We start from the raw sequence: 7,180 nt of genomic DNA on the forward strand, positions 1-7,180 counted from the left end.
TTTTTTTTCTTGAGCACCACATTATCATTAGAATGATTTCTGAAGGATCTTGTGACACTGAAGAGTAAAGTAATGGCTGCTGAAAATTCTAAAGTAATGGCTGCTGAAAATGTTATAATAGTGTTACACACAGTGTAAAAGAGGAAAATTCACCTGTGCCTCACGGATTATTTCACCCTCAGCTCCTAAACAATCATCCTTCCTCTTGGCATTAGTCTGCTTTGCACTTGATCTGACCTTAAACACCTAGAGAAAACAGCATCTCACATATTTTATTGTGACTTCCTCCTGAATCGGTAGCTCTTAGGTCAGCTGCTCTGAAGATGGTTTAGGCTTCACAGATTGTTAAGACTTTCTGGCTATAGAGGTTGAAGGTGACCAATCTCATAATAATGTACTTAATGGCATACGGTTAAAAGAGGAAGACTCGCCTCTTCCTCCTGGATGATCTCACTGTCAGCACCTAAACAGTCATCCTTCTTGGCTTTAGTTCTCTCTGCATGTGATCTGACCTTATATTCCTACAGAAAACAGCACCTCATATATTTTAAGTCTGTGATTTCCAACTGAATCTATTGCTCTTTGGTCAGCTGCTCTGAAGATGGTTTAGGCTTCACAGAATATTAAGACTTCTTATAATAGACAATCTTATAATAGCGTACTAAACTGCATACAGGTAAAAGAGGAAGATTCACCTGTTCCTCCTGGATTATTTCATTGTCAGCGCCTAAACAATTTTCCTTCCTCTTGGATTTAGTCTGCTTTACACGTGATTTCACCTTAATCGCCTACAAAAAACAGCATCTCTCATATTTCATTGTGATTTCCACAAAATCATTCATGCTGGAACCCTGTTGAACTGTTACTTGGTTATAACAAATCTCATAATAGTGTGCTGCTAAAAGAGGAAGACTCACCCTTTCTTTCTGAATAATCTGACAGTCAGAGCCTAAATTGTCCTCTTCATCTGCTGCATTATTCTGTTGTATGTGAGCTTTCCTAGTTACCTACAGGAAAGATTCACACACATATGATATATGATCGATAGATCCTGTGTCCCATTTGTTATTGCCATGACTTACTGATTTACTTACGCAGAGGAAAATTTAAAAGAAAGTCATAAAGGTTTGGAAGAACATGATGATATGAAATTAAACTCACCTGTGCATTATAAATGGGTTTATTGTCAGAGTCTAAACCATCTTCCTCCTCCTCCTCTGCATTAGTTTCTTCATGAGAGTTGACCTTAAACACCTACAGAAAGCAGCATCAGATTTTTCACCAAAAATTATCTTAAAATTTCCCAGAGGTCAACATCAATCTGATGTTATCATGTTCAAGCTCACCTGCCTCTTCCAAACTGTTTTATTGTAGGAACCTAATGGATGCTGCCTCTTCTTAGCGTTAATTGTCTCTGCAGTTTTATTGACCTTAAACACCTACAGAAAATAGCACCAGACAAATGTTTAGTGATTTTCACAAAATCAATTATTCTGTAGAATTACTAAACATTTTCAGGCTCATAGATCATCAGTGTTTCTGGCAAAAAAAAAAAAAAAGCTAAAATGAAAATGTCTGATTAGTTTGCTGTGCAAAGTTCTTGTGTTTTTGCCATTGCTCTGCACAATGTTAAGGATCACAGGGACGGAAAACTTCTCTAGTGCCAAAAAAGCACTTAGCGGTGTCCTTGAAGACAAAATCAGTGTAACAACAGATTGCACCTTATGTTGCTTGATTAATAACAACTACTGATCAACACATGCTGTGCTCCACACAGAAGTATAAAAAGAATATTAATTGAGAGCACAAGCATGCTGGCTTTGTCGGCATAATGGAAATATCATTAATTTGGAGACAGAACTGGCTTTGATTAAAGGGGATATATCTGACTTTGCTATATTGTGGTGGGTGCACTGAATTTTAGTTCGTAGTTAATCCCTTCTCTCTCACTGTGAAATATTTCATACTAGATAATAAAAGTGTCTCTCACACTCAGCACCTATAGTGAATGGAAAGGTTTGTGTGAGGACATACCTCATGACTAGAGTCAAGCTGTTCAGTGTTTGAAGTAGTTTCTTCAGTATTACTTGTGGTGTCTTCCTCTGTGAACAGACATAACACGTTTCTGCATGACTTTTAAAGGAGATAATTGCATTTAAATATAAACTGTTGTTCAAATATTTGGGTTCCGTATTTTTTTTTTATTCTGCAAGGGCACATTAATGAAAAGTAACAGTAAAGATTTATCGCAAATATGTTAAGCAGCACAAATATTTTCAACATTCTTGAGCACCAAATCAGCATATTATAATGATTTCTAAAGGATCATGTGACACTGAAGGCTGAGTAATGACTGCTGACAAATCAGCTTTGCATCACTGAAAAAAATACATTTTAAAAATATATTAATATAGAAAGTAGTTAATTTAAATTGAAATAAATCTCTTACTGTTTTACTGTATTATTGATTAAATACATGCAGCATTGGTGAGCATAAGAGACTTCTTTCAAAAACAATAAGACAGATGAAAAATTGTTAGACAGTTTGACTTGTTGACAAAGAAACTACATATTTTAGCGGTAGTGCTAGTAAAGAGTAAACAGTGCACATTAGGAGTTTAACTGACCCTTATCAAGTCAAGTCACCTTTATTTATATAGCGCTTTTAACAATACAGATTGTGTCAAAGCAACTGAACATATTTCATCCTAAAATTGCATGGATGCACAAAAGGCAGATGTGTAAATCTGTATGCATGCCAGAACCTGCACAAAATTCGCTATTTAGAAATCTTTGGCACGTACAAGGCTTACAACGCCTCGTTTTACTATCCATACCCCCATTTGTATATCATTTACATATGCATATCTCTATCCATATTAAACTACCTTGTTTCACAATATCCTACAGGATACTAGAAAAATATTAGATATGGAGTGTAAGTGCCATTTATGCCTTTACATTGCATTGCTAAAAATCATCCATTATCCTTTTAGAATAAAAACATCCAAATAGCCATAAAACACATACATTTGTCAAAATCGTATATAAAAGGCTTTTCAGAAAATGTTTTTAGGGAAGAATTATTCTCATCCATTCCATTTGGCAAAATATGTTTAAATGTTTTAAACAATCCAATGTTATGCAGTTTTGGCAATAAAATAAACATATATTATACGATGTTGAGATATTTTTACTCGCAATCAGATACTTGTTTTGCAGTGTAAATACAATTGTCTAATATCAGTGCATCACTCACTTATTAGGCTATATATTATATATATTTCAACTTTATGTAATTTGAAAGCGTGCACATATACACTGCACACATTTACACCAAGTTATTTTTTTTTTATAAATCCAGATAAGTGAGTGGAAACTTGCATGCGCACATTTCAATGCCAATTTTTGTAACCTTTATGCATCAGGCCTATGATGTTTTCAACCTGGCCTTATAGGCCATAATCATTTGTACAAGATGACAAAGTTATCGGGTCAAGCTGAAAAATGTACTGTGCAAATTTAAAACTAACCATAATTGTAATAGGAAATAAACTATAAACTATTTATGTTATAATATGATCCAAGTTGTACAGTATCACTTCATTACAAGTTGTCATGCCAGTGATTTTGATGTTTTGGAAAATCATGCAATGTGAATGTCCATTAGAGGGCAGTGATATATAGTACATTTAAAGTATAGTACATATTTAATTAACAGTATTTTCGAAATGTTGTTATTGCAGTAAAACGATTCTGATTCTATAGATGCTCCTTTTTGAAAGAACAGAGTGTTTTTTCCTTTGATATCAACCTCAATTCAAAATAAATCAATATTTCGACAAATGGGAATGAAAAAACCCACTTAATTTTTAGCTTCACAAAGAAGGGGAAATATTCCCGCCTCTTATTTTCACTGCTTCATTTCCTCCTTCTCTTCTGCTGGTGGAGGGGCTATCTGTAATGAACGCCACCCGTCTCCAGCATTCCAGACACCCCAGAATGCTATGTGGCACCTCTGAACACTCCTTACTATTTTCAGCGACCAACTTGTTAGCACGTTGTCAATGTCCAGACAGACAAGCATAAAACATCCCAGAATTAGCCCAAGGACACACGTATTGGCATTTGGTTTTAGGTTAAATTGCTGTCTGCAGCACTAACGTCTGTTAATGGATGAATGATCGACTGTAACACATGTCTGGCTGTTTCTAAAACTCACATAAATCAATAGGGCAACTTGTTATGAATTTAAAAAACAAAATAGTACTCTCAAGGTACCGTAGTACAGTGATAGTATCAGAAGGTTATGCTGTGGTGCTTTGATATATATCATGGTACGTGGATGTAGCCCCTGAGATGATAGCCATTTGCTCAAAGAGTCTTTATTTAGAAAGTGTCTGTTTCAGAAGGGGCCTGGATTGGAGGAAAGGGGCGAATGAAGAGAGCGCTTGCATGGCGAGCCAATGGAGGAGGTGGTTCGGTGGGGGTTGAGTTTCTGACCAGTGACAGGATAAAGGAAACAGAGCAGCTCCAGAGGTCGGCTTGAGAAAACACAGCCTCTGTCAGTCACACAGACTCCTGGGCCGGGATTAGGCCTCAGCCTGTGGGGGGGATCGGATTTCTCTGTCCGGGATACTTCACTGCTGCAAACCACTACCAGATGTGGAGCAGCCAGCATGAGAGCGGGAGGGAGGGGGCGGTGTGTGCTTTATATGCATGTTTGTGTGTTTGTGTTTCATTGTACTGTACTATTTTTACTTGTATTTTACTTGTTTATTTTAGAGCCCATATGATATGAGTTTGAGGATGGGATGAATTTCTAAAAAAGGTTGGTTATGTAAAAATGCAAATTTGATGAAAGGTTCTTAAGTGAACCCATATGAAGGCTGGAACGTCTACGGATACATCAGACAATGAGCCCAGGAGATCGGAACTCATAAAAGAGTAGCCAAATAATAGAATTCTACAATTAATCTTTATTATATTATTATATTATATTATATTATCCAAATTGTAATATGAGCAATGTTAATAATTAACAATATTTAATGATAATAATAATAATAATAATAATTATTATTATTATTATTATTATATACACCAGCAAAAATCTTACTGACCCTAAAACTATTAAATGGTAAAGAAGAAAAAAAACTTAATAACTCTCATTGTGCATTCCAATTAATCTCAATCAAACTGCAGTCGGGTTATTTTGATTAGGTAAAAAATAACTAACAAATACAGCTAACTAACACAATAAAACACAATCAAAACATGATAACAGAATAAAAAACAGATTTTCTATATATATATATATATGTGTGTGACCCTGGACCACAAAACCAGTCATAAGGGTCAATTTTTTGAAATTTAGATTTATACATCATCTGAAAGCTGAATAAATAAGCTTTCCATTGATGTATGGTTTGTTAGGATAGAACAATATTTGTCCGAGATAGATCTATTTGAATATCTGGAATCTGAGGGTGCAAAAAAATCTAAATACTGAGAAAATCGCATTTAAAGTTGTCCAAATGAAGTTTTTAGCAATGCATATTACTAATACATACATATCTGACATGAGAACAGAAACATTTAAATAAGACTTGTATATGAACCATATGAACCATGTTTAATGATAAATCTGCACACTCCGTATTCGATTCTTCTTGTACTTTGGATAGGAAATGCTAACCTTCATCTGTATCGTTGTCCTGTATGAGGATCGTCCAAGGCTGTTTCAAATCTCCCTCAGAAGTCACAACCTTAAGAACTGGAAACAAAGAGGTACATTCTTCATGTTAACATCATCTCTGTCTTTTACAGACCTCCTGTGCTCTCTATTTTTGTTTTGTCTGCTGTGTTTCCCTTTATTTGACCTGAACGCTCACCCATCACCTCATCTGTCCTTGAAATACACTAATACAGACTCCCCTGACAAAAAGTTACATTTACAACATAATAACTCTAATAACACACGTCGTTGAGAATAACGTCTTGTGAACGTTTGAAAGTTTTTTTTTTCTTTTCCTTAAGAGCCCTGCGAGCAAAAGCCAGTATAGACATTTCTGTGTTCTGTGTTTATTTGGTTGAGCACAATATAAAACCAAGTAAAGCCTCGATTACCGTGACCTTGTGTGACATCACCCATTATTGGGTGGTCCTCAGTGTCAACTGCGGGATCCCAGAGAGACAAGCGTATGATTTCACCGTCAGGACCCATTATTAGGGTGCCCACTGCTTTGCCTCCCTGCCATTCTGATAAACACAGAGATTCAAACAGTGAGACTTAACAAACCTAAAAGAGGAAAAAGAAGACAGTGCTCTACATACAGTGGCTTCAAGATGTAATTAGACACGTACATGTAAAAACATATGAATGTCATTGCATTAGAAACATTGACCTGAGTTGCATAGATGGCACAGGCACACTCATTTCACAAAAATGTGTTGTCAAATATTATTTTTTATAGTCAATATTATGAACTGTCAGTCTGATCTCACTAGTATTAATAGGTACGTTTACGCATAAATATTTGTATGTTAAAGTGTATGCTGAAATGCACAATATGGACAATTCAGCAGCATCAAAAAAGAGTTTACATATGTGCACAGCTTTAGAAACAATCATCTTTAGCAATCCTTTATATTTACACTACAGATATTTTTGTATAGTTTTACAATTATATAGATATTTTAGTTGTATAGACAATAGTTGTATCAACTCAAAAATATATAATGGTAAAATATAACTACACAAATATTTCTATAATATTAATGTAATTGATTAAATATTATATATTGTAACATTATATAATTATAGAAATAATTACATAAATATAATTTATTTTGCATTGTTAGATTTTAACATTACACAATAATTGTATAGATTTAAAATATGTGTATTATGGTAAAAAGTAACTATACAACTATACCTACAATATAAATATATTTATTTATATATAAATAAAACATTATTTATTTATTTATTTATTTTGTGGTGACATTTTACCATTTACAACCCTCTACATTGCGAGTAAATCTTCACTCTGGCGACTAAATGATGTCTAATATTAGCCAATTGCTAATAAATTCTCAGATTTTACTCGCCAGTGTGTGAGTTGGAGGCTAAGTATAAGTTTAGCTCAGATATATTTTCACTCGCCGAACACTCTCT

The 7,180-nt window shown here is 34.6% G+C and overlaps 1 pseudogene; it reads right to left on the reverse strand.

Annotated features, from left to right (window-relative positions):
* LOC107751504 (uncharacterized) overlaps positions 1–7,180 on the reverse strand; it is a 25,826-nt pseudogene that overhangs the window by 6,270 nt on the left and 12,376 nt on the right.

Source organism: Sinocyclocheilus rhinocerous, unplaced genomic scaffold (assembly GCF_001515625.1).
Source record: "Sinocyclocheilus rhinocerous isolate Xijiao unplaced genomic scaffold, SAMN03320098_v1.1 scaffold3639, whole genome shotgun sequence".
Taxonomy (NCBI): Eukaryota; Metazoa; Chordata; class Actinopteri; order Cypriniformes; family Cyprinidae; genus Sinocyclocheilus; species Sinocyclocheilus rhinocerous.